This window comes from Gossypium hirsutum, chromosome D03 (assembly GCF_007990345.1).
Source record: "Gossypium hirsutum isolate 1008001.06 chromosome D03, Gossypium_hirsutum_v2.1, whole genome shotgun sequence".
NCBI classification, from domain to species: domain Eukaryota; kingdom Viridiplantae; phylum Streptophyta; class Magnoliopsida; order Malvales; family Malvaceae; genus Gossypium; species Gossypium hirsutum.
The window spans coordinates 9,537,300-9,565,153 of record NC_053439.1 but is presented as its reverse complement, the minus strand read 5'-3'; the positions used below and the strand labels follow the sequence as shown (position 1 = coordinate 9,565,153).

Genomic DNA, 27,854 nt, shown 5'->3' with positions numbered 1-27,854 from the left:
AAAATATAAAGAAATAAATTTGTTCTTATTGATTTGATTTTGCAAAACTCTGATTTTGTTTCCTTTTTTGCGTTTGTTCCTTGTAGGTGAAGATCGCGAGGAGATGGTTGCGAGGGCTGAAGATTAGAAACCCTAGGGTTTCTGTCACTATTTTGGGCCACTGAATTTGGGCCTTTTTTTATTTCAATTTGGGCCTTGTATTTGTAGGTCGAGTATTACAGCTGCCCCTCTTTGCTCGTTATCGTGTAACGGGTATGGAGCAAAGACTTTAAAAATGCCAAATTTTGCCCGGTCACGCTAGCTTTTAGTACTCTTCTTCTTTAAGTAGCCTCATTCCTTCCTACTGCATCTTCAGAAGTCTAGGAGCTAGTGCTTCAATCTATTCCACTGCAACTTCAAGAAGATAAAACTTACAATCTTCAACCTATTCCACTGCTGACCAGGGAGATATGATTACTGGCTTCAATGTACTCCACTGTAACCACAGAGAGGTAAAATCCACCATCTTCGATCTACTCAACTACTGCTTAGGGAGATAAGATCCGAAATCTTCAATCTATTCCATTGTTGTCCAGGGAAGTAGAGTTACTGGCTTCAATGTACTCCACTATAACCACAGGGAGGTAAAATCCGCCATCTTCGATCTACTCTACTACTGCTTAGGGAGATAAGATCTGAAATCTTCAATCTATTCCACTGTTGTCCAGGGAAGTAGAATTACTGGCTTCAATGTACTCCACTGTAACCACAAGGAGGTAAAATCCGCCATCTTCGATCTGCTTTGCTGTCAATGCAGGAAGGCAAGATCTGCTATCCTTAACCTGCTCCACTACAACCGAGGAAGGCAAGGTTTTATTTTCGATCTGCTTCGCTGTCGATGCAGGAAGGCAAAATCTGCTATTTTCACTTATCTGTTCTCTGGGGAACATGACCTGTATAATGAACCTAATTTTGCCTAATGATTAGGATGGCATGATCAAAATGCATCAAATGCTCCTAACTAGACATGTGTGAATGGTGTTTGCATGAATGCAAAATTTTATTTTTTCGAGAATGATCCCACTTAGGTTGTTATTACTCGAAGTTTATTAAGGCTTTGTGACTGGCGTGCTACAACGCCTTCTTGTTTGACTGGCTTTTCTGAAGAAACATTTAGCCAGGTTGCCCCCCACTGTGAACCTCCAAGTTTAATCCATTGGGGCGCAAAAATTCATACCATCGTTCTCCCACTGTAACCCAATAGTATATGGCTTTTCTTCAATCCTCTCCTATCACAATTCAAGGATACAGGATCTAAATCTTTCTAGTCTCTTACACCATTCCCAGGGTGTCGTACCAAAGGCTCATGTGCAAATGAAGGCTCTCTTCCCGAGGCAACCTCTTTCTATTGCCTGGTGATCATTACTTGCTTTTTGATTTAGGCTTTGTCATCAACACGACATCTTATTATTTTTTTCAACCAATGTTTTTGACAACAAAATCCAAAGAGAAAGTCCTAGTTTAGACTCTTCCTTTTCAGATTTCCAACATTTAAACCTGGTGCGTTCTAAATAATAGTCCTGTTTTAGGCTCCTGTATTATTTAGAAACTACTAGAGTAATATGCAAAACTTCCCTTGTGAAAGTTTTATTAGTCCATTGATCATTATTCCAATGCAACATGCTTACAAAAAGATCATAACAAGGGATAAGAATAAATTATAGTAAAAAAAGATAACAAAGAAATTGATTGAGAATGTGTATCTTTGAAAAGAATGAAGTATTCCAAGAATAACAAATTCAATAGTATGAAAATTGGGTGCCCCAGATATCGCAGTTTGAACTTCTCTGTACAAACTTTTTGAAGATCCTTCTGAGTTTGACATGTGTTTAGGAGATCCACAGTACTCTGCCAATGCCCCAAGATGTTGTCTACTCTTTCCTGTTGATTCAGATATAACTAGATTACCACATGCCCCAATCTGTTCAAGGTTCGAGTTGCTCTAATCACCTCATGCTCCATTTTGATCAATATTTGAGCTGCCTTTTTTTCGGGTTTTCAACTCAAATCCCCTTTGGTCTCAAGGCGTCCTTTGCGGATTTTCACCCTGGCCTCTCCTTTTTTTTTTGTCATCCCCTTTTTGGCGATATGACATTAATCATGAACATATTGCAAACTTTTGATATTGTGTTGTTATTTAGTACATTGTCAGATATGATCCTTTTGCCGTTCCATACTGATTCTTCACGAATTTTGCTAACTGTCGACTTTGTGACATTGACATATGAAGCAGCTTCCACCCATTTAGTAAAGTAATTGGCGACCACAAAGATGAATCAATGATCGTCAGACTCTTTTGGCTAGATTGACCCAAATGACCTTTATGCCCCACATATGGAGAAGTCATGTATCCCAATGATTCTTTGTAGGGTAAGATCCATTTCTCGCCTTGTTCTGCCATCCTTAACAGGTCCGAAAATAGGCTACAATCTATGTCATCTTCAAAGTCATGAGATCCCTCTAAACACATGTCTCGCTCAAAAGGATATTCTGAGTTTGTAGCAGCGTCACTCATGTCGTTGATATCCAGGGACCTATAGTAAGTACAAAAAAATATACAAAGAATGTACGAATTTAAGAATGATTATTTGTACAATATAATTATGAATGTGGAAGAAAATCCAAAAGAATGATTATAAAATATATTGGCTCAAAAATGAATGCAAAGATGTATTTTATTAGAATAATGACGTTCAGACATAAGCCTATTTCGCAAAGGAATTTTTATCATTTTTAGGCTAAAAATAACAAAATTGTTCTGAACATTACTCTAAATAAGCTCTAAAAAACTACAGAGATTTCTTCCACAATTCAATTACTTAGAACACTTCTAAGTTGATAAGGGCGAATATCTTCAAGGACCTTTGCAAATTGTGTCTTCAAAAATGGCATTGATGTGAACGCCTCTCAACATTTCTTCATACATCCCATTCACCCCCATTATCAAATGTGATTGGGTAGCTGATTTTCTACACTGGATGAATCGCCAAATTTGACAACGCCCATACCGATAAGCCTTTCAATCACTTTTTTAAAGGTAATGCAATTTTCTATAGAATGCCCCGTAATTCCTGCATGATAATCACATTGTGCACTTGCATCATACCATTTGGGATACGGGGGCTGTGGAGGCTTCACATGTAAAGGAGAAACAACATGCGCATTGAATAAGCTTTGATACAGCTCTTTGTACGACATTGGCATTGGCGTGAACTAGAGCTTTTCAGTACCTAGCTTCACACCTAATTCTTGACTTGATGAACTCTGTTGATTAGCAATCGATTTGCCGTACGTATTCATGCTGTTCACCTCATTTTCCTTTTCTTTTGAGGCTTGCCTTCTGTTATTTCCTCTAGCATCAATCTTTCTGCTCCTTATGGCGCTTTCAATCATTTCACCATTCATGATTATGTCAGAAAAGCTTTTTGTTGCACTCCCTAACATATGTGTGATGAATGGGGCCTTCAATGTTCTAACGAAAAGCATCGTCATCTCTCTTTCTAGAAGAGATGGCTGAACTTGGGCGGCAACCTCCCTCCATCTCTGTGCGTATTGCCTGAAACTTTCACCAGGCTTCTTCCCCATGTTCTGAAGAGTAATTCTATCAGGTACCATGTCAGTCACATGGCTGTATTGTTTTAAGAATGCCTATGCTAGATCTCTCAATGAATTAATTTGGGTACGACTCAATTGATTGTACCACTTGGATGCTGCCCCTGCGAGGCTATCCTGGAAATAGTGTATCAGCAGTTGGTCATTATTAACATACCCAGTCATTCGCCTACAAAACATGGTAACATGAGCTTCGGGGCTACTAGTTCCATTGTACTTCTCAAACTCAGGAATTTTGAATTTATAAGGGAGTAATAAATTCGGAACCAAGCTCAATCCTTTAGCGTCAATTCCATGGTAGCCCTCAGTACTTTCCATCGCTCTAAGTTTTTCCTCCAGCCATTTGTACTTTTCTTCGAGCTGTTTCGACAATTCACCATTCATTTTCTCAACTGTCTCATCGAAGTCAGGGATAGCGAGATTAGCAAGGTTGTCTCCAGGGTTAGAGCCTGATCTAGCTTGAAAGTTCATTGGTGTTACAGCACCGCCCTTAGGGTTGATGGTAATGGAGGATTTGCGCGGATATACCTCCGCTTGTTGAGAGGTAAGTTTTGGGGAATAAACAGGTCCCTCATTGTCTCCTTCTCCAATATTGAGCACAGAGCATTTTCCTTTATCAGTTCCTTTGTTGAACCATTGAGTTAACTAAGCCATCATACTCCCTTGAGATCCCATAATTTTGTCTATCATTTTTTGCTTCTCATTCATTTGCTTTTGAAGCTGCTCCTGCATTTCCTTTTGGGATTGTTCTAGTCTTTCCATCCTTTGATCCATATCCTTAGTTTTCGATCGAGTACCGTAGCGGTGTTTAGTAGGCTGGTTGGTTTCCAGATTAACTAAGCAGTGATTTAAATTAATTAGAATTTTTGAAGAATTTTAATGCTATGATATCATGTAATGTGAATGCATGAAATGAATGCATAAAGAGACGTTGATTCTAATTCAATTACATTTAGAAAACTTTACTAGAAAACAAATCTCTTTACATAAAATGGATATTTATATGGCCTTTCCCTTATAGGTGGAGATATTCGATCCTCTTCTTCATTCGAGCATTAAGATAAATCTCACGAACTCTTTAAAAAACGTCTCTTCTATCTCCTTTTTTGCTCGATCTAGGTCGTAACTTGTTGCTCACTCATCCTCGTGATGCTCGTTGGCTTCTCTTTAAGAAGGTTCAGCAGCTCTCAAATAATCTTTGTCATCTTGAATCCTTGGGCAACGGAGCTATAGTCGTGTAGTCTTCCATTAAATTATCATCCTTCTCTTATCACGTGTTCTTGGACCATATTTGGACAACCATATTGTCATCCACTTTATCAAGAAACTCATTTCCTTATGACAAGCTCTCTATTTAGCAAGTGAACGTGAATCAACACCTCCTTTTTTATGATGAAATGAAATGTCATGTCATGCAATCAAAATAAAACACCAAAAGTCAGTATCGAATATAAACATAGAATATAATCAATAAAGAGTAAAACACCTACTAGGATATCTACTAGGGTTTAGTATAGTTCTACCTAAGGTGGATTCCTAAAGTTCACTATATGAAGTTCGGCTTCTAGGGCAAAGGTACCCGAACCAGTAGATTCCTCGATCTTCACCCATTATAGGCTCATATGGACCGAGTTCAGTTCAGGGGAATACATTTCCCTATGGCTGCACGGAGATGAAAATCTCACGAAGACATAGTTACGGATGTATCTCGGAAGCAATCCACTACCCTACACGAAGGTAAAAACCTCACGAAGGCATACCTTCTCACTCCCACTTAAAAGGGTAAAATTGTTCAGCTCACGGAATGTATAATGCAAACAATGTTTAAACAAGAAGATAATGAAGGATGTCATGAGTTTTTTTTATAAAAAATATTTTCTCGACTATAAGACAAGAATTAATCAACTTTGTGGCTCGACTCTCTTAAGTTCCCCAGTGGAGTCGCCAAGCTGTCGAAACCATTTTTTTGAAAAACAAAACCTTTAGGTTGTCGACTTTAAAAAAATGAAAATTGGGAGTCGCCACCAATCTTTTATTGAGGTGTGATTGGATCACCTAAAAAAACGGCTTTGGTCTACGAGTTTTAGAAAAAAGGATCCGGGAGTCGGTTACATACGAGGAAGGATTAGCACCCTCGTAACGCCCAAAATTGGTACCTGGTTAATTAATTAATGTCTTAATGTCGAAAATTTGAAAAATATAATCCTTAGCAAAAAACTCTTAAACGTTACGTATTAAGACCCCTATCATTTCAGAGAAAGAAAATGCCACACCCAATGCGTTAGGGCACGACATTCTAATTTTCTCAAAAATAAATTAGGCCAGAATACTCGTGTAATAAAAATTTAAAAGAATATCCATTTATTCAAGATTTAAGAAATCGCGACCCAATACGTTAGGGCACAATTCCTCCAAAATCCCAAACTCAGAATATTTCCTTTATTATTTTTAGAAAAAATCTTCATTTCTAGTAATCAATGCGTCACATCCAATACGTTAGGACACAACGTGTTGATTTCCCAATAATGAGTTCTTATTTTTTTGATTAAAGAGAAATGCTCGATTGTTAGATTTAACGAAGAAAATCAGAACCCAATACGTTAGGGCTCAATTTCCTTGAAAATCCTAAATACGAGCATTATCTCAATTTTGAAAATTTTCTATTTTTAAATTTGAGTAAAAGATGATGTAATGTTATATTATACATACAAATACTATAATAATAAATACAACAATAATAAATACTTTAATTTAAAATATATTTGTACATGTATTTACAAAATATATTTATATAAGCACAATATACAAGTAAATTTAAAAATGTGTATGCATATATTAAAACGCATATATATAAGTATACATATATAAAAAAGGAATAAAATATATAAAACAAAAAAACTTATAGTAATTCCTAAAAAAAATGCATGTATATATATATATGAAAATAATATAAAATATAAAAATGTGTATATGTGTATATATTTACAAAATAGAGAAAATGTATAGGTATATATACATAGATAAATCATGAAAATTCGCATACGTATATATTTAAATACTTATATATATGTACAATATGTATATAAAATAATGGAAAATATATAGAATAATAAAAAATATTTATAACAAAATAAAATATAAAAAGGGTATATATATTATAGAAAATAAATGTATATTTTGAATTATAAAATATGAGAAATATGTGTACTAAAATGTGTATGTATATTTATATATATATATACATTGGTAAAATAATGAAGAATAATATAAAAAAATATAGAAGTATACGTATGTACATATTTACAAAAGTAAAAAAACAAGTTTTTTGAAATTAAAAAATATAAAAGTATATATACATTATAAAAATGTTTGTACGTACATGAAAATAATAATACTAAATAATAATAATAATAATAATAATAATAATAATAATAATAATAATAAGGAGAAAATAACTTTAAAAAACAACAAATTGCAAAAAGGGGCCAAATAGTTGAAACAAGTAAAATAACAAGAAATAAATGAAATTTAAGCAAAATAGTGGGCTAAATCGCGACATGCAAATTACATGGGGGCCAAATCGGAAATAATCCGCCTCCCCAAAACGGTGTGCAGCGATATGGGCTGAAATGCACCAAGATAGAAATATTCGGGTCAAATTAAATGAAACAACTGGCTTAATAAAAACATGGCGCAAAAGAGGGAGGGCTTGTTGCGAAAATTTCCCATTAAGAGTGGAAATGCGCGGACCTCCCCTCCAACTGGACGGTGCCTTTTTGCTTCTTCTTTAAATTCACAAAACAACAAAAAGATAAAAAATTTAAAGAAACAATTTTGTTTCCCCTTTCTCTGAGGAAGCAAATGAAACGGCCTCTTTAGGGTTTCACCAACCCTTGAGTGCCGCCGCTCAGCCTTGTGCCAAAGCTCCGATTACGATGGAGACGGCATCAACTTGGTGGTTCCGACAGAAAAAGGTAAATTTCCCTTTCTTTCCCTCTTATTATTTTAAGCAAAATATAAAAATAAAAGAAAAATAATAAAAAATATATAGATGGAGAGTAAAGGAACGATGAACGCTAACAATGTAGAACGAAAAGAAAACCTTTGTATTCAAGAGATTTTTGTCTTTATTCCTGTATCGGTATTCAACTTTTTCTATGTATTTTCCGTCCCCTTTTACAGTATATTCAATGGCTCTTATAGCCATAATTTGAAAAATATAAAGAAATAAATTTGTTCTTATTGATTTGATTTTGCAAATATCTGATTTTGTTTCCTTTTTTGCGTTTGTTCCTTACAGGAAAAGATCGCGTGGAGATGGTTGCGGTGGCTGAAGATTAGAAACCCTAGGGTTTCTGTCACTATTTTGGGCCACCGGATTCGGGCCTTTGTTTTATTTCAATTTGGGCCTTGTATTTGTAGGCCGGGTAAAATTTCGGTATAACAATGTTGATATTGTGTTTTAATGTGATTGAGTGTGAACTAATATAGTTTTTTATAATTGAATTATTGAACAGAGCTAAAGATGATGTCAGATCGTATCAAGAGAAATGAAAAGTGAGAGTCGTAGACGAGAAATGAAAACTACAATTCGTACTTTTATTATTTGAGTTCAATAAATGCATATATATGATATGTTACAAATTGGGTATGTGATGTAACGCCTTATAACCGACCTGAATTATCGGATCCAGATATCAGATGTTTCTGAACTTAAACACTTAGCAAAATTTTTACGATAGGTGTACATTCATTCTAAAACATACTTCTTATTCCTTTATTTACTGTCTAAAATCGGAAGATTAATAAAAGAGAATGTGTAATAATTACATCATATTTTCAAAACCAACATATGAGTTACAACTTAAAACTTTGTTAAAGACAAAATTCTCATGGCATAGAATACTAAGCACCATATTTTCAAAACCAGTCAGATCATATTTTAAATCATATTAGACCACAACTCATTTTGGTGGATGAAACATTCCCAGTCATCCCAGGGAATCCCAGACAACCATGCTACATATCATGAGGACGCCCAAGTTTGGCGGACAACTTAGACTCCATATAACCTCTACACATAATGTGTAAATATTCAGATTTGGCGAATACCATAGAATTTAGATAACTTTATACATAATGTGGATTTGCTCAGACTTGACGGACACTTTCATCACTCGTAATTTTGAGTACATTGAATTCCATATTTTGATAGATACTATAGTGAAGTTGTAAAACAGGACACTATAAAACAAACTCTTTCAGAACTACTTTAAATGAATGTCCAAACCTCACTTAGGCATTGTAGAGTACGCTACAAAGGTGTCACAGAATATGCCACAAAGGCATCATAGCATACACCACAAAGGCATCATAGGATACTAGCCACTAAGGCTTCTAGGGGACTTATCGATTTACTGTCCTGGCAGACCTTATCTTAGGTAATGCCATGGGCCTCACCCATATGGTCTTACACATTTCTTCATGTCGTAATCTACCAGTCTGGCTTACAACCTGGCGGAGGCTACACCATGAACATCATCATTATCATAAAATGCAATGTGCCTCTATCACATGGTCTTACGCATTTTGTTTTGTGATCTGCCAGTCCGATTAGCAATGTACCTGTCATACCGAAGGCAACACATATGGATGTATTAATCATTTAACATAGAAAACACTTACCTAAATTTCAGTCACACATTCAACAAATTCATACTCTCCAATACCTAATTTCACATCCATACTTACCACACATCATCCAATTCATGCAACACATTATATACCTCATTAGTAAACATGTAGAAACTTTACGATACTTCACACATACATACCCTCACCAGTTATCCGAGAAGACATCAACATACGAATAACCATTGTAACTTACCATACATGAGTCAGGATAAAGACTCACCTGAAACTCACCTTAACTGTCACTCGGGGATCCTAACCTAATTGTCCTTCCCGAATCAATAGCAACAACTACTTAAAAGATTATGGAACTTCTATTAAATCCCATTTATAGACAGTTTACTAACATCTCAATTATAGAGGACCCCTATGTAGGGCCATCTAATCACACCCTACTGTTTATGCCTCTTAACATCCTTAGTCTTTTAAAATCTCAATATGCGGAGTTATAGAAATTACCAGTAGATTCAAACATCCACTAATTAAACAAAAAATCTTAGCTTCTAATACTAGCGAAGAAGAATAGATTGTTTAGGTTTAGGAAGAAGAACCATAATGTAGAGTAGAAGGAAAGAAAGACCATTTGAAATGTTCCATTCCTACTATATATACTCAGTTCCTGTTAGTGGATCTTGATAAGTGTCAAATGCATAGAAAAATTATCCATTAAATTCCCTACGAAAACTAGGAAAAATATAAAAGAGAATCCGGTGCAAATGTGGTTTGACCAATCAATCTATTCAGTTGACTCCCAACCAATCACTTTATAGTACTCATCTTACACAGTGTTCGAGAAAATTAAGCTTACAATACCTTTGGCAGTAAATCTCATAAGGCGTGCTTTTAAAGATGATCTAATCGTCCAAAATTTTTTCATACACTTAGTAGACGCTTCATACTCAGCTAAAGCTCTGAGGCATACTCTTTGTTGTCATACTTTTTCTTCAATTGAAGAATATCCTAAGATGAAATCCTTGGATGCTTTTACAAGCAGATACTTTATGTGCCAAACTTTAGTTTGCTAGAATTTTGTAAAATGGTGGACTATGCTACCATAGTGAGCCAAAATAGGGCCCCTTCACCTCTACTCACCTTTCTCTATTTGCCAAACCATAGTACCTTTTTAGCATTTATTTCTTATGCTAGTTGTCGCTACCTTATTTGGAGTAGTAGACCTATTTTCGCCAATCAAACTTCTTGTGCAAGGTTGATTTTTCTTATAAATTAGGCATGTCAGACATTTATGCTAATATCTTTACTTGCTTAGCCAAAATTCTTTCTTTCTTCTATTAAATCCTTTCGCCCTTTTTTCCTTTTCTATTTTAGACTCATTTTTCCTTATTCTAATCCCTTCCTTTATGCTACAACTCTTGTAGAATGGTTCAATATTCCCTTTAACAGATGGCTACCCTTTCATCAAAGAAAATATTACTTCTAACCTTTTGATCATATATGAATCCCTCAGAATTTGAGGTTACTTTCCTCAAGAATAAGGTTCTCGTCATGAATCTAGATAGCTACCTAGAAGCCATCAGAGTGACACTATTTAAAGCCTTATCCATTGTGCTCATTGGTGGATGTTCGCCAAATAACAAACTTAGATTCTAGTATGGGTTATTCAATTTCCCCACTATCCATTCTTGCGAGGGACTTCCATTAGTGCCTCACAATCGAAGGAGACTCTTCAAAAGATCATATGAAATCCCGGTGGAAAAAATGCCACTTGGTGCAAAAACAGCACCATACATGTTAAGCATGTTCTTGTCGTTGTTCCATGGGAAGAAGCCAGAAAGAAAACCACTATTGAGACCTCCTCTTAGCACTGGGCATTAGCTTTTCGAAGCCTCTGGTTGTCATTTGATTTGAAAGGTCACTTCTTTTCAACATGCCCACCATTTTGTTCAGTAACCTTTCATCCTAACGACCCTACTGGTCACTTTATTGCATTTTAACCAGCTCTGCACAAAGGTAGAGTTAGCGACACATACTTGAGTGGCTAAGCCATGTGAGGCATGCTATGCATACAAGGTTCCTTCATCTTCCTTCGTCCGAGAATTGACTGAATTGTGCTTTGATACCAAACCTTGTAATGCTCTCCACTTGATTCGATCTACCAGATCTAGATCTTGGGTGTTACACCTTATAGATATGTAACATGAATTTTTTTATTCATCTATGTAATCTTCTATCTATGATTGTAACAAAATCTCTTATGGCGTACATTGTATGATTTCATCTACATTTCAGAATAATAAAATTCTACTGACTTCTATTCTATCTCTTATGTTTTTGAGTACATATTGAATTTCTACTTAATGAACTTATGTGTAGACTCGAACACGCCATTTACTTTCCTCTATATGCATAACAGCCCAACGCGCCGCTCCCTTGGCGTAACTCGGACATCGTTTCTCGATGCATATTCCTTTAAAGACTTGAAAACAAAAACAAATTTTGTAAGTTCATAAGAACTTAGTGAGCTAAACCTTAGAATATATTTTTCATTCATTATATGTTACATATGTTATTTTGCACATCCTTAGGTATTTCTTAACCTTTCTTCCTTTTTTGGCTGGCACATTACTAAGGCTATCATCTTTCTTTCTTTAGAACCATTTTCAACTCTTTACCTTCTATATCCTTTCTTAAATCTTATCTTTAGATAGCCCTCAACCTCTTCATTTACCTTGTTATTTGACTTAATATCTTATTCCATACTTACTAGTCTTATCATTATCTTCAGGAGGGGTAGACTTCGCCCAATACTTGACCTAGAATTCGCCCAGATCTTTCGTACTTCATTGCACTCTCTATACATACTTTTAACTCATATATTTGCCTTGCCATATACTCTGGTGCACCCTAGCCTTTCTATTCATCCTTTGTAACTTTACGAGGTTCGCCATTCATTCGATGTCTGCCTAAATATGTTGTCTTTAGATGGTCATCGTGAGATCCATTCTTCATATTTCGTCACGAAGGCATTCTTTTCCAAAGATAGCCACAAATGATTTTCTTTTAGAGTCTCACCACGAAAGCGTCTTTTGACAGATATTGTCACAAAGGCTTCCTTTAACAGAGATCGCCACAAAGACTTCCCTTAACAAAGATAGCCAAAAGGCTTCCTTTAATAGAGATTGCCACAAAAGCTTCATTTAACAGAAATAGCCATAAACACTTCCTTTAACAAAGATCACCACAAAGGCTTCCTTTAATAGAGATCGCCACAAGGGCTTCCTTTAACAGAGATCGCCACAAGGGATTCCTTTAATAGATCACCACAATGACTTCCTTTAATAGACAGCTACAAAGGCTTACTTTTACAGAAATTGGTGTTTTTGACGATAAGGATTCTCCTAAACTCATTTTTGTGAGAATTTCCCTTCACCGTCTAGTACTCACCCCATCGTCCTTTACATATTCCATATAATGCCATGGCCCAGCCATGGTCTTACACTATATAGTCTTTAGAGTACCATGGCCATGGACTTGTCATTATAATAGATTTGTTTTAGTCTCGACAAACCCCTTTAGACAACTCCAGAGACAGACACAGACTCATAATACAGACTCATACTTAATAGACTTATTCCTTTCAAACTTATTCATGATAGATGCATTCATGCCTACAGATGCAATACACTTCATATCAGACTCATTCAAATCGTGACTAAATTAGGACAGACATGTTCATGCTTTTAGACATATATGCAAGCATATAATTCCTTTTCTTCTTAGAGTCATAGAGTCATACTTTAGTCACTTAGCACAGAAATATCTAAACTACAAACATATTTGTAAGAGTCAGTCTTAGAGGCTCACCTAACTTACCTCTTTAACAGCTCTAAACACCAGATCCAGGCTTTTATCGAGTAGATCGATAGCCTCTTATCAATGGGCATCTCAAAGCCTAAATCCATATCTTTAATTGAGCTTGAAGGATGAGAGGAATTCTATCAATTTCTCCCATTTTTATAAATAGAGATTACTTATTGAAGAAGAAGAAGAAGAAGAAGAAAGGTCCTCCATTTCTTACCCAGGTTACCTTGATATTTTAACTTTGTCTCTATGGATATTTGGCACACATCCCAGTCCTTACAATCTACTAGATAAATGCTTGATAGTTGTAAAGAGATGTGTACGAGAATACATATATTTACATAACATACCCTTAGGCCTTAATCCATTATTTGTCCTTAGTCATTAGGTTTGAGCGTAGCTAGTATCTTAACTAGTCACACTTGGCGCATCATGCCTTACTAGACTTCTTTTTCGCAATGATTTATTCCTTTTTAAGATGGTTTCTTGCCATAGTCCAATATTGATTCCGCGTCCATTTAACACGTCAAGAGCATTAGTGGGGCAAACAACACTTCACCAATTGAAGTAACACTTAGTTTACTTATTAAGTTAAGATCTCGCCCAAATACCGAGCATTACCCTACTTTTAAGGAAATCTTGTTCAAACATCGTGGTCTCAGTCTTAGCTTGGAGGTATACCTCACCATTCTTCTAGTCCTATTATCTCTAAAAAAGGAAGAGAGAATATAGTTTCTTCTTAACCTATCTTAAAAACTTAACTCAATCCACTTTTTTATTGAATCTTTTTAAACGTCACATCAGTCCTTAGGTGGTCTTATCCAAAATACATAACTTTCAAGAAAACTAATCGAGTACCTACCTTTGGTATTTAACTATCTCAGTTTTTATTTGGCTGGTTTTTGACTATTGTTCTTCCATCTTGACTGGCTCAAAGCCAACCTAATAGGATACTCTACACTGCTAACATAAACTCGCATCATAAAGATTGTTTCCCATATCCAGAATGGAGTCCATCCACTTTATGTGCCATTAAAGATTTTGAGTGAATCCTTACTAACCAGACACACTTCTTGATCCAGAATGGAGTCCACCCACTTTATGTGCCATTAAAGCTTTTGAGTGAATCCTTACTAACCAGACACACTTCTTGATCACTATGTGCCAACTTAGTGTTCATCAAAATCAAGGTGTCACAAGCGTGCTCAAAGGGTTCCTATACTTGGTTTAGTTCTAACACTATACATATTTGAAACTTATCTCATCCGTCTTATTTCCCTAAATAGTATCCAGACACTAAGGCTTCGCCTGGTAGGGTGTTACATTAGATTTGTGTACGATATTATATTTCATTTATACTAATAAGACATAGAGTGAATATTATAATTTAAACATCTGATGAGGTACGAAGCACATATTACTTCGGTTATATCGATGAGGCGCAGAGCGCAATATTGACTTTGAACGGTCTGATCAGACACTGAATGTTGGATTCATGTGATGGTTGGATGACTCATAAATCTGAACTTGAGTCTTTATCCAATTAATAGGGGTTATAGAACATAAACTAGCTAAACGATTATCGATATGAAATGTGATATAAATTGGTATATATATGAAATGTAGTAAATGAAAACATGAAAAGGTCATGTGAACTAGTTTGGATATGAATGGATCTACAGATTCAAGAAAGAATACAATAATGAAATGAAAAATTGGTATGTTATGATATGAAACTGGAATAGATTTGTTATTTGAAAGGATAAAATTCTATGTTCATATGAATTACCAAATGAGATTCTGCATAAAATTAGTATGTAAGACATGAAACGATTAAAATTAGATTATGTATTGATTGTGTTTATGCATGTTAGTGTTATCGTTTTATTGACTTGAATCATAAAAGTACCAATTAGCTTTATCATTTAGCATACAATTTGTTTTTTTCCGTGCGTAGGTATCAGTAGAAATGTCGCGCCACATAGAGGGCATGGCATGACACAACATTAGTTTTTGCCTTGTTATAGGATTCAACAAGAGTGTATCGTGCCATGAGGGTTTTACGTCGCCCCACAACTACAATATTTTAGGTTTTCAAGTTCAACAGGGGTATGTCGTGTCATGGGATTTTATTGAAACTCCACGACGTCGATTTGTCCTTTCTGGTACTTTTAGAAAGTCCTCGGTCGCCCGTATATGCACTCTACTAACGTCTAGCTCCTTTGTTGTCATCAAAAACCTGGTTCCTTAAAATTCTGACATAACTTGCAAATTTAACTCCTAATTCTAATTCATCGAGAACAAAATAATATATGATTTGTACAAACTAATTAAGTTCGATGGTTAAAACTTGTGCTACCAGGCTTGTCTGGCAATTCTGTGAACTTCACCATCGAATTCAGTTGTCGGTTTTACCTGTCTTGGCTCTTCCATTTGTCTCATTCTCTCATCTTATGAATGTCTACACTTGTACAACTAGAAAAATACCTTTGATCGAGGCTATTAGGGGTTAAATTAAATAAGGCATAACACTCATCCCTAGCTAATCCCTTACTTTTGGAATTATGACCATATTTGAACACTTCAATTTCGTCATCGATTTTTTATTATTAAATCATTTCGTTCGAGGTCGATTGTTGACATAGAAGTTCTCAGAAATGGCCTACCCAACAGAATGGGGATTTTGTGACCTTCCTCGAAGTCGAGCACTACAAAGTCGACGATAATTATAAATTCTCATACCTTAACCAATACATCCTCAAGTGCACATTTCGGGTGCACTAAGGATCTATTAGCAAGCTGTAGCATTATTGAGGTGTTTTTGAGATTACCTAGTCTGAGTGTCTGATAGTTCGATAGGGGCATCAAATTTATGCTAGCCCAAAAATCGCAAAAGGATTTACTAAAATATCGACCCCTATCTCTATTGGGATTTTACACCTACCGAAATCTTTTAACTTTGAGGGTATCTCTTTGCAATTAATATTCTACACAAGACATCAATGTCAATTTGCTCGCCCTTTTTCATTTCCATACGTTGTTTCATAATTTCCATTAAGTACATGGCATACTTTGAAATTTTATCTGTGATCTCTATTAGTGGAAAATTGACATTGAGGAATTTAAATAAATTAAGAAAGTTTATAAAATCTCATCGAGAACAGTATCGTCATGGTGCTCGATTTTGACATTACTGGATCAAACATCGGTTCGGCAACCTCTTCGATTGGCTCGTAGGGTTCAGTTTTCTCCTATTCTATTGATTCGTTGACCTCTTTAGGAACCTTCTCCTCTTTACGGATGGGCGTGATTGGCAAATTTAATGCCTTTCCCGATTGCAACGCGATCGCCTTTGCGTACTCCATTCCATCTCTCTGATGCTTGTTCTCCGTGTTACTAGAGAGACTAGCCATTTTTCTTTTAAAACATTGACATTAACTAGCTTATTTGGTCATAGAGGTTATCCATTCAGGATTCAAGTCATCCATATGTAGATTGGACTTGTTGAATGTTCGTTTTCATCATTTGCATCTCCCCCTCTAGTCGGTCAAATATTTGACCACATGCAGAATGGTCGTTACCCAAGGTTCATTGTTGCACTGGTGGAGGTTAGTAAGGAGAGTTCGATCAGGTTTGAGCTTGACTCGCACCTCCTTGGATACTTTCTCACTTTAAGTTCGAATAATCCCTCCAACCGAGATTATATTTGAATAGGGGTCTCGACCCCTATTATTTACATAGCTCACTTCCTCTATTTGGTTTTCATAATGTGGCTTTGCTCTCGTCAGCTTGACAGGTGTCTCCAAATGGTTAAGCTTTTCTAGGATTATTTGGAACCTATCCTCTTCGTTCTCTTCGCTTATCACTTTCACTATTAGACGCTTTGATTTGTACAAGAATCTCTCATTGGGCCACATGTACGAGTTAATGGCCATGTCTAAGCTCTAATTATAGGCTCGTTCGTACATATGGAACATGAGAGATTGTCCGGATGCTCCATCTAAGCTAGGCTTAATATATCTGTCGACACCATTGCAAAATATTTAAATCTAGAGCCATGCTTTCAGTCCGTGATATGGGAACTTCCTTAGCATCATCTTAAAATACTCTTATGCCTCATACAGCGATTCACCTTCAGATTGTTTAAAATTCACAATTTCTTACTCGACTGAATAGTTAGACTAATTAGGAAAAAATTGTAGAGAAATGTTTCTGCTAAATTGTTCCATTTAGTGATGGAACCTGGTTCTAACGAATCCAACCAATTAGCCACTTTTTCGTATAAGGAGAACGGGAATAACCAAAGAAGCACGGTATCGTTGGATACCCTGTTGTACTTGAAGGTGTCGCATAGTTGAAGAAATCACTTCAAGTGTTGGTTTGGGTCTTCAACCATTTTCCCTTTGAACTGTAGCATATTTTGGATCATTTGTATAGCGTTCATCTTTACTTCGAAATTATTGTTTCTAATCACTGACCGCTCTAAGCTTCCTTGCACTGTATGTAGTGTAGGTAGGACGTATTCGCGCAAGGTCCGCTGAGCCATTGGGACTTCTTCTTGATTATTTCCTTGTTGATATCGTGGCTCTTCGAATAATGGATTTTCCCAGGGTAAATTTTTAAACACAAGAGGATCGGTGTTTATTACTTGACAATTACACCTAATAATTTTCTCCGTATTTGGGTATGGTTCAATTGGAGTGCTGGAGCTTCAAGTAATGAACGACCTGAAAGAAAATAGAAATAAAAATAATTAAACGAAATTTAAAAATCGTATTTATAGGTCCTAACATTCTTACTTATCTTATTAATTGTAAAAAAATATTTTCACGATTTATTGCCTAAACCTCCCTGGCAACGGCGACAACAACTTGATCGCTTATAAACGAGTCATTTATAGTTAAAATATAACACCAAATATATAAGAAATTAAAATGATAGTGTCTGCAAGTGCACGAGTCAAATTGTAATATAGTTTGTACAACGAAATACTTCGAAGTATTTCAAGGATCATACCCAAGGGAGGATAGAATAAAAAATGAAAACATTTTTACAATAATAAATCTAAATAGTACTAATTAATTCTTATATTACAATAAAATATAAAATAAGTTGATGAGATAAAAATAATTAATGAAAATAAATAAATAAGAAAAATAAACAAACAGACTAAATCAATAAATCAATCGGGAAGAATAATTCGCTTTAGGGTTTTAATGTGGATTTAGCTATCGATTAACCAATTATTACCTCCTAGCCTCTAATTAACTAATCAATTGATTGATACTCGATTATCTTACAAACACACTTTCTCAACCAGGAGAAATTACGATTTACTCGGATTGACTTATCTCACAATCTTTTCTAGCATATAACAACTTCACAGGGTTGTCAATCCTAGTGGTTTAAGCACATGTAATTCATACAAACTAATCCCTCTAAAGAAACCCTAAATCCTCTATTAATCACATTCTCGTCCAATTGTTAATCTCTCGTAAGAGATTTAGTCACTCATATTATTCATAATCTCTATATCAATTGAATTAATCACATGAAGAACACGATCAATTCAGAAGATAAAAGAGATTTGAATAATTGTGGATTGAATATCGAATGAGGTACGGAGTATTAAATCACGTGATTGGAATAAATAATAAATTGAATGTAAGACCAAGTAAACTGAAATACTTTAATTAAATAAATAAACTCTTGAATCATAACTGATTTTAAGAGGAAAAACAAAAGACTTATGAAAAGTCGAAAAGACAATAATCTAAATATACTCCTAAACTATTAGGGTTTTTGAAGGTGTCTAGGAAAAATTCGTTACATAAAACCCCTCATGTCTTATTTATAGAGGTGTTGGCAGCCCAAATTAGGTCTATAGCACATCGTAGGTCTTTATATAAAGTTGATTGTGCGGATGAAAATAACCTTGAATTACTTGGGCAGGATGTCGACCTGTGTTGTGCTACACCCCTTGTGCGGCGTGACACGACACCCAATTTTTGCCTTGTTTCATATGTTCCATGCATCACTCGTCCCTTGCTTCCACGCCAATTAGGTCTTTATATATTCATCCTACATAGTCAATTAAACATATTAGCACAATCTAAGTTCCGTGTCGGCATATTATCTAACAACCCAGAAGTCAATGGTACGTAAAAGTGTGGTTTTGAGACCCCATTTCTATAAATCAGACTCGTAAATATTTAAAAATATTTACGAAGTTATAATTAAAGTGAATTGAATTTAGGATAGGTAATTTCATCGAAATAGTGTTTAATTCAAGTACATGTACTAAATCGCTTAAGTGATAAAAGTAAGAATTATTAAGGAATTACAATTGGAACTTAATATATAGGACTTATAAAGAAAATAAAACCTTATATATGTGAATAGGTGGTCGGTTATAACTTAATAAAATGTAAACTTTATATTATTAATTTTAGTTAAAGTAAAGTATAAAATAAAAAAAAACTAAATTAAAATAAAAAAGATGATGTTTAGTGGATTGAAAGAGAAAGTGTTCATTTTATTTTCAATCTAAACATTTCGAAACCAAAAAGAAAAGTGAGAGGAAAGAACGACAAGGTTGTCATAGGTTTCAAGCTTCAATTTGGTTAGTTCAATATAGTCATTTTCTTGTAATTTTTTATGTTTTTAGAATCCCAATAATTTGAGCTAGTCGACCCATGTCATAATTTTTAGTACTGTTAAATATTATAATTTTTACCTATGATGGATAGTTAAAGTTTTTATGGTTTTTAGATAGATTTTAAGTTTAATTTAAGTTCCTTTTGGTCTTAGCATATACCTAGGAATGTTTTTTTTATACTTATAACAGTCATTATGTGTTTGGTTGGCATTTTGAACGCTATGAATGTATATATATATGTATGTGATGTTAATGATCTTTTTGTTGATGACTTGTTAGGCTATTTTGTTTTATGCCTAATGTTCAAATGGGTGAGATAATATCATGGTGTGCATTGTGTTTTGATTGATGCTTGGATGTGAATCACAGATGATATACATTTAGGTTATGTTTAGGGATGTTTTGGTAAGTTAATGCTTAATGTTGAAGATTGATTGAATGGTTAATTGGTGCTTGAGAAGTTGAAGATGAATATATCATTTAGTGACTATTGAATTGGTATTTGTATGTTCTTCTAGTGGTGCTTTGTATAATGGAAATGGTTGAGGTGCCTTAAAGGCTGGTATAATGGAAATGGTTAGCTTAAAATTATGAATTGATGTGTCAATTTTGGCATATTAGTTAGGCACATAGGATGTTCATTTTAAAGGATGTTTTGGGCTTGTTTTGATTTGCAATCGAAGTGGTTAAATATGGTATAAAAGGGTGACTTGTAGCCTGAGAAAAGTATGTTAGAAAGCTTGTTTTGAAAGGTAATTACATGTACACACACCTCACACACGGCTGTGTGCCCTATACGGTTTAGAGACATGGCCGTGTGGCCTATGAATTTTGGTAATTTTTCATTGCACACGGTCTCAAAGAGTTACACGGTTTGGCCACACAACCATGTTCTAGAGTCACACAGGCTGAGCTATGTCATATAGTCTACCCACACGGCCCTCTGACCCTAATTTTACATTGCATCAGGTTGTTACACGATTTGCTCACACAGCCATGTGACCCATCGACACGGCCTCAACTCTTCCACACGATCTCAAGACACGACCATGTGTCCCCTGTTTTTAGTTTTTCCAATTTTTTTTTAATTCAAATTGATCCTTTTTCATTCCCAAATTGTTTTTAAGCTTTTGTATATTCAATATTTACCTATAATGGATTGAATAATGCATTTATACATGCTCATATGTCATTTTTAATATTTATTTGACAATTATATGAAAAAATATATGGAATTTGTTGGGTATATGTTGTAGCATCTCATTACTCGGGTCCGGCAATTAAACCAGGTAAGTGGTGTTACATATTGGGTTACAACACTTACAAAATATGTTAAAAAAACACTTATTTTATTAATATTCTATCCTAAGGTCTAGTTGCCGAAAACAAAATATAAAATCCTAAATTTCCTAGAAAACAAGCTCTTTAAGTGCAGAATTGACCTAAATTAGCTACTACATTTGACAGAAGGTCATAGCTCGGACCCGACAATCGGTTCGGACGAGGGGTGTTATAGTTTCGATAAAGATTTAACCAAATCTTAAGGTGTGTAGTGGAAATTTTAATAGAAAATGCATAAATAATTAGGGAATTGAAGAAGAGGGAAAATGGCAGCAATGGCTGCTACTATTGGCTAGAAGAGAACGGAAATGAGGCTTATAGGGGGTTCTCATCCCGTACAAAAATATAAGCATGTAGGCCTCAGGCCATGTTTAACAACTTAATTAATAATTTTTCCTTTTGAAGCCCATTTCCTTAATATGAGGTTCCAATAGTTCAAAACAATTTCAGATATCAAATATCATATTTAAATATTATTTTCATCATAAAAGTGGCAAGACTCAATAATAGACCAAATTACCCTTTTGTGGCAAAAATTTTCCCTTTTTAGTGATTTCATATAAAAAATTTTCACTTAGACTAATTCAAATTAATAATTCATATTTATCTCTTAATATAAACCCTTGAGTGGTGAGAATTACAATTTTGCTCTTTTCCCATTAAAATGAGAAATTTACAATTTAATAATTATACTTTCCATTTTTTCCATTCAGTTCCAAAATTGATTTCCATCATAAAAATGCATATTCCAACATATTCTTAAGTCAATTAATCAATAATAACTCACATTTTCACCTTTTAGTCAATTTTCACTTTATTCCTCATACTTTTTAAAATTTGCAATTTGGTCATTTTTTCATACTTTCACCTTTAAAACATATTTATATAATTCTTTATCTAATATCAAATTTCTTTGATAATAATTATTATATTAGTCATTCCATAATTATTTCTCATTATTTTCTTAATATTCGGACTAAGAATTATGCCATGTGTCATATTATAATTTTCGAGGTGTTACAGGTCGCTCGCTAATATTGGTTATGGCTCCACCGTGCTTTTCTAGGTTCCTCCAAAATGCATTCTGATTACAAAATATCTAGCTTGTTTCTGTCTCACAAGATTCTCTAAATGTAAAAAGAAAAAAATAAACAAAAAATTTGCATTGAGATAAGACCCCACAATGTAATTAAAAACTCAAAAAATTAACCTAAAACAAAATTGGTCTAATTCTAGGAACCATAAAATTTGACAAAATTAAATAATAAATATTATATAAAAAAACACACATCCGTGCACATGTATAATCCAAATAACATGCATATGATTAAGAATGTTACTTTATATCAATTTAATCAATCAAATGGAGAGAGTAAGAAAATTCAGTAATCAACTTACACCACAGACATAACACAACCTAGGTATAAAACCAATTGTTGGAAAAATCGATTAAAGTAAAAAATTTTGTTTGCATTGTAGAATTTTAAAAATTTTCTAAAACCAAGCCTTTGGGTTATCTATGACAATAAATTTGATCAAATTTAGCAGCTATGTTTTTTGCTTGGTAGGACTCGTCAATTCTTGGTTTTCAAACAACACGGTCTTCTCCACTATTCCCGAACCCTCAGTTGCTTAAAGAATGAACTCTACTATTTAAATTGATCACAAAATGAAAACTTTAACTTCCAATTAGATAAAGCTACTTCTCTCTATGGGTAAGGAAAGCAAAATTCAAACTCGATTCCTTACAAAAAAATATAATTTATTTTGGGAATAAGTGTCACTAAAATTTGAAAGAGTAACCATGCTCAAAGATGTGTGTTTATGAATTTACCTGTAGTCCCTATATAGGGGAAAATCTAAAAAAATTCTACTAGAACAAGAAGAGACAAAATAATAATATTTTAATAAAACACACTCAGTCCCATTAAGACTACTTATGGTGGGTGGTACAAGGTCATTGCCCTGACGTGCATGAGTTAGGGCCTAAGAACGTGCAATTAAATGTGGATGTGAAAGTGCAATATCTGCAAGTGAACAGGTCAGGTAGTAATATAGATTTATTTACAAAAAAATATTTGAAAAGTATTACGAGGATCGTATCCAAGTGATTGTTATATTGGAGAAAACTCCTATTAAATTAAATACCAAAAAATAGTTACTAATCTAATTGGTTTATGAATTAGTAGTGTTGAACAAAATTGAGATAACAATAAAATTAATTAAACTATCTTAAAAATAAAACTAACCCTATGATAAGTTAACAAAACTTTTCTACTCCTAGTTTCGACAATGCGAGCTTTGTAGCTTAGAGTAAATTAAAGTCATAATTATTAACTAAGTCGATAATTACCCTTAAATTCAGTACTTACCACCCTTAGTGAAGAATACCTTTTCGATCTCATTTTCACTAAGGATTACCACCTAGGATACCCTTTCGATCTCAACTAGGCGAACAGAATCTCTTTCGGTCTCACCACTTGGTACAATCTACTTAATAGGATATCCTTTCGATCTCACCTGTTTAAACATTCTACTAGGGTCGTCAATCCTAGTGTACTAAGTTCTCTTGAATAAATAATCAATTTTAGATAATTATTTACTTAGTTAATTAATCACGTTTAACAATTGAATCATGCGAGATATGCATAAAGCACAAGTTTATTCTATATGTACACAAACACTCAATTAACAAAGTTAACGAAAAAGATATAAATAAAAGAATAAGAAAAGATAATGCTCACTGGTTTAGTCGATGTAAAGGCGCACTTCCAAAATAATATCTTCTCATAATCGTCTAACTTTGGAATTGAAATCTTTCGAATAAGCAAACATGAAAGATAACTAAAAGAAAATTGAATACCTAAATCAAAAGTATGAAATTCGATTTGAAGCCTTCTAATTTATTGCTTTGAGCTATTATTTATAGTTTACATGTATTATGACCAAATCAAGTCAAGTAAATATGGCTAAACATGTTAATTTAGGTTGTGCAGACTAAACCACCCTTAGTTGTAAACTGGGCCTCATCGAATTGGTATCGCGACATCTACAAGTTGGTGTCGTGAAATTGAACATCGAACTGGACTCCCTTGGCTTCGAAGTTGGATGTCGCGACATCCATGAGATAGTTTTGTGATACTGACACTTTAATTCTCCTATTCTACTTTGAAGTTGGTTGTCACAACATCCTAGTCGAATGTTGTGACATTGAAGATAGTCCACTGACTCCTTGGCTAAAATTGATGTCCTTGACACTTAATCAACATGTTAGTCTTCCTTTAGGCCCAGATTGGCCTAAAAGGTTATAAAACACCTAAAAATACTTATTTTATTAACTTTGACTATAGGAATGCTAAAATGGATATCTAACTAAAACAATAGTAAATTGCTTGAAAATAAGCTCATTAATTGTTAAGAATAATCAAATTTACCACAACGAATTGTGGCAGATCAAGCTACCCCACACTTAAATATTTGCTTGTCCTTCAGAAATCAAGCACACCATATGCAATAAAGACATCCCATGGATTATATTAACTACTAAGAAACATGGTTGCCAAATGTTGAAGTTGTGTCGATTATATCTTACATGCAACTTAATCTTGGTAATTTGACAATTTGAAAACTTCTAAAGCAAATTTCTTAGGTTGCAAAGTTAAAAAACTAAAAGGCTTAGAATTAACCAAATGACCAAATATTTAATCATATTACCATCAATCTAAGTCATACAGATATATAGTAGATACAAGCATGGGAATTTAAAAACATTCACTAGATTTAATTATTAGCAAGCCCAAAAAATTATGCAAAGAGAATGCTTAAGTCACATAAGTCTTCTACGCTTGTAATGTTCTGAAGCTTACGACGATATGAGTTCAAAGAAAACATGGCTCAAAATGGTTCAAATACTAGAACTAGTTAGGCACATGACATTGTTCCTTTTCTCCCAAAATTTTAGATTTTAGGCTCACCTCCTTATTTCTCATCACCTTCATTATCTCTCTAAATACAAAACATGGTATAATATTGGTAAGCAAAGTCAGCTTAGTGAGTTTTGTGCACCATGAATGAATTTTTCCTAAGTACTAGTGATTTTTAATGGATCATTATATTTCACTCTTTTTCACTCACACTACTTTTCATATATTCCATGTTTTTATGCCTCTAACTTGGCTTTTAACCCTCACAATGCTTTTGTTCTCTCACTAATTTTCATTTAGGCATTTCATTAGAAAAATCTCATACTTACTATATCATAAAATTCCTTACTTTTTCACTCTAAATTTTATAATGAAACCCTAATCTACCGAAATTTAGTGTAGCAGATTAAACTAGTTTTCACACTTCAGGAGCCTGAATACAAGCATTTTCATTACAATTTAGTTAAGTTTCTTTAGTTTTACTTACATTCAATAAAATGTGCAAATTAAGTCTTTTATTTACCTTATAGGCTGAATGAGGACTAAGGGAGAGCTAACATACTTTGTAAGTGTGTAGGAGACCGTTAGAAGGCATTTTAGAACGATACTGGACACTATGTCGCAACACGAGTGGACTGGTGTCGCAACATAGGGAACAAAATGAAGAAAACTGAAGTCTACTTTCGATGTCACGACATAAACTGAAGGTATCACGATATACCCTTGAAGATGGCTATAGAGGAGCATACTGGTTGCTATGTCGTGACATAGATCCTGGTGTGTCGCGACATCGACTCTGTGACAGAAATTAGACAGGAAGTAGAGGTGTTTTGGTCCACACAATCAAACTTAAAGTGCAGGAACATTAGCTGACTTAGGGTTAAGGACGATAGCCACTTGAAGGTTATAAATAAGCTCATTCGACACAAATTAAAAATACCTTTCATTAACCTAGTTTCTTCTTGTAGATTTAGCTTCATTTTCTTAGGGTTCTGGTTTTTAGTTTTTTTTTTCACTATTTTCTATCAAGAGATTTGGATTATGGATTTATTTAACTCTGTGGATTTACACTCAATATCAATACAATCAGACTCCTTCATTTACTCTATCTTATCGATTTAATTAGCATGTTTTCTCTTTACATCGATTATATATTGTTTATGATCACTATGAGGAACTAATCCTTCTATGGGGGATTAACGAGTGGAGGTATGATCTGTTAACTATTTTTTAGGGTTACTAAATGGATCAACTATTTGGGAAAGGGAGAATGTGAAACAAACCCTAGGCTTGACAACCCCGGGAAGTCATCTAGGTGGGAATTAACCAAAAATTGGCATTGCCCAACCGTAAACCCCTTAACCCCAAACCAGTCTGGATTGTAAGGTTGGAAGATAAGTAGTTTTTGCTGACTCGTTATGTTAGTGGAAGAGTATAATATCCTGCTAGGGTAACGACTAATTGATTGACGAGGAACCTGAAGTGACAATTGATAGAGATTACCAAAGCGAGCTAATCACCCATAATCATATTTGATTTATTCTTCCTTTTTAATCTCTTGAATTTTATCTTTTTATGCTATTTTTTTCATTATAATAAAAACACAAAAAATCCGTTATTTTATATTTTTCGTATTATTTTATATTCTTCGTACTATAACTAAATTTAAAAGTACTAATTAGATGTTTTAGTGTTTAGGTTAGAATTATTCTAGCGCTCACCTCCTTTAGGTACGACCTTCAGAGTACTCACCCACACCGTTGTAAAACTATATTACAACTAGAACCGTATACTTGTGGATACCGCCTCGTAATTTTATATTTTCTTACAGTATTCACACTCTGGACACTAGTACATCTGGAGGTGGTCAAGTTGTTGGTGTTGTTGCCGGGGAAGCAATATCACTAGGTTAATTTTTATTTTTGCACTGTTAAAGAATAATTAGGAAATTTTTAGGTTAAAGTTACGACTGTCAATTTATTTTGTCAACTAATTTAGGAACTCGTTGTCTTTGAAGCCGTGAGAAATACTAACAAAGCTGAACCACAAGAATAGTATTATTTAGACTCACCAATAGAGACGATGATAGTCATGACTGAGTTAATAGAATAATGTTTATCGATTCAAAATTTTACAGAACAAAAAAATGAGAAACCAGCAATCCAGACGGATGAGCCTAAATTGACTATTCTTTTCGAATCCCTGGTCTTAAACCAAGCACCCCAAAAATCTATAGATCTAGGAATTTTCCAAATATTGAAAAGAGGGGAAATATATATTAACATAACTTACGATTATATAACAGGGTTTAGTTAAATCGCACAATCGGTGTGTACAAACATCGAGTTACAACTACTACGAAATGTTCGATTCTCCCGAGAACTAGCTAAGGGAATTATCTACAGGCCAATGAATGAACTTAAAAGCCTACAGAGATAACACTAAAATAAAACATTTTTTCTCAGTTCCTCTGCCAAGTGCATTGCAAAGTTCTTCTAAAAAGTCGTACATGATCAATGAAAAGGATAGAGACCTCATAGGCAAAAAGTATGAGACACAATCTTCAAAATTCTTTCAGAACACAAATGCTTAATATCAAGTAGAAAAACTGTGTAAGTATATGGCTTCACCAATCACCGATAATTGTGAACTGCGAAAAGAATTGTCGGTCATTAGGTAGGATGGAAGGGTAAATTCAGGGAAAAGGACAACCAGAGATAAATAGAATGACATGATGGGTGCTGGACTAATACAGATAGAAACAAATTACT

At 34.3% G+C, this 27,854-nt stretch overlaps 1 long non-coding RNA gene across 1 annotated transcript; it reads left to right on the top strand.

Annotated features, from left to right (window-relative positions):
• Positions 1 to 7,480: 7,480 nt before the first annotated feature.
• Positions 7,481 to 8,392, top strand: LOC121215341 (uncharacterized). Its single transcript, XR_005911159.1, has 3 exons — positions 7,481 to 7,625; positions 7,952 to 8,078; positions 8,169 to 8,392. It is a non-coding gene; the product is annotated as an uncharacterized lncRNA (long non-coding RNA).
• The last annotated feature ends 19,462 nt before the right edge of the window (positions 8,393 to 27,854 follow it).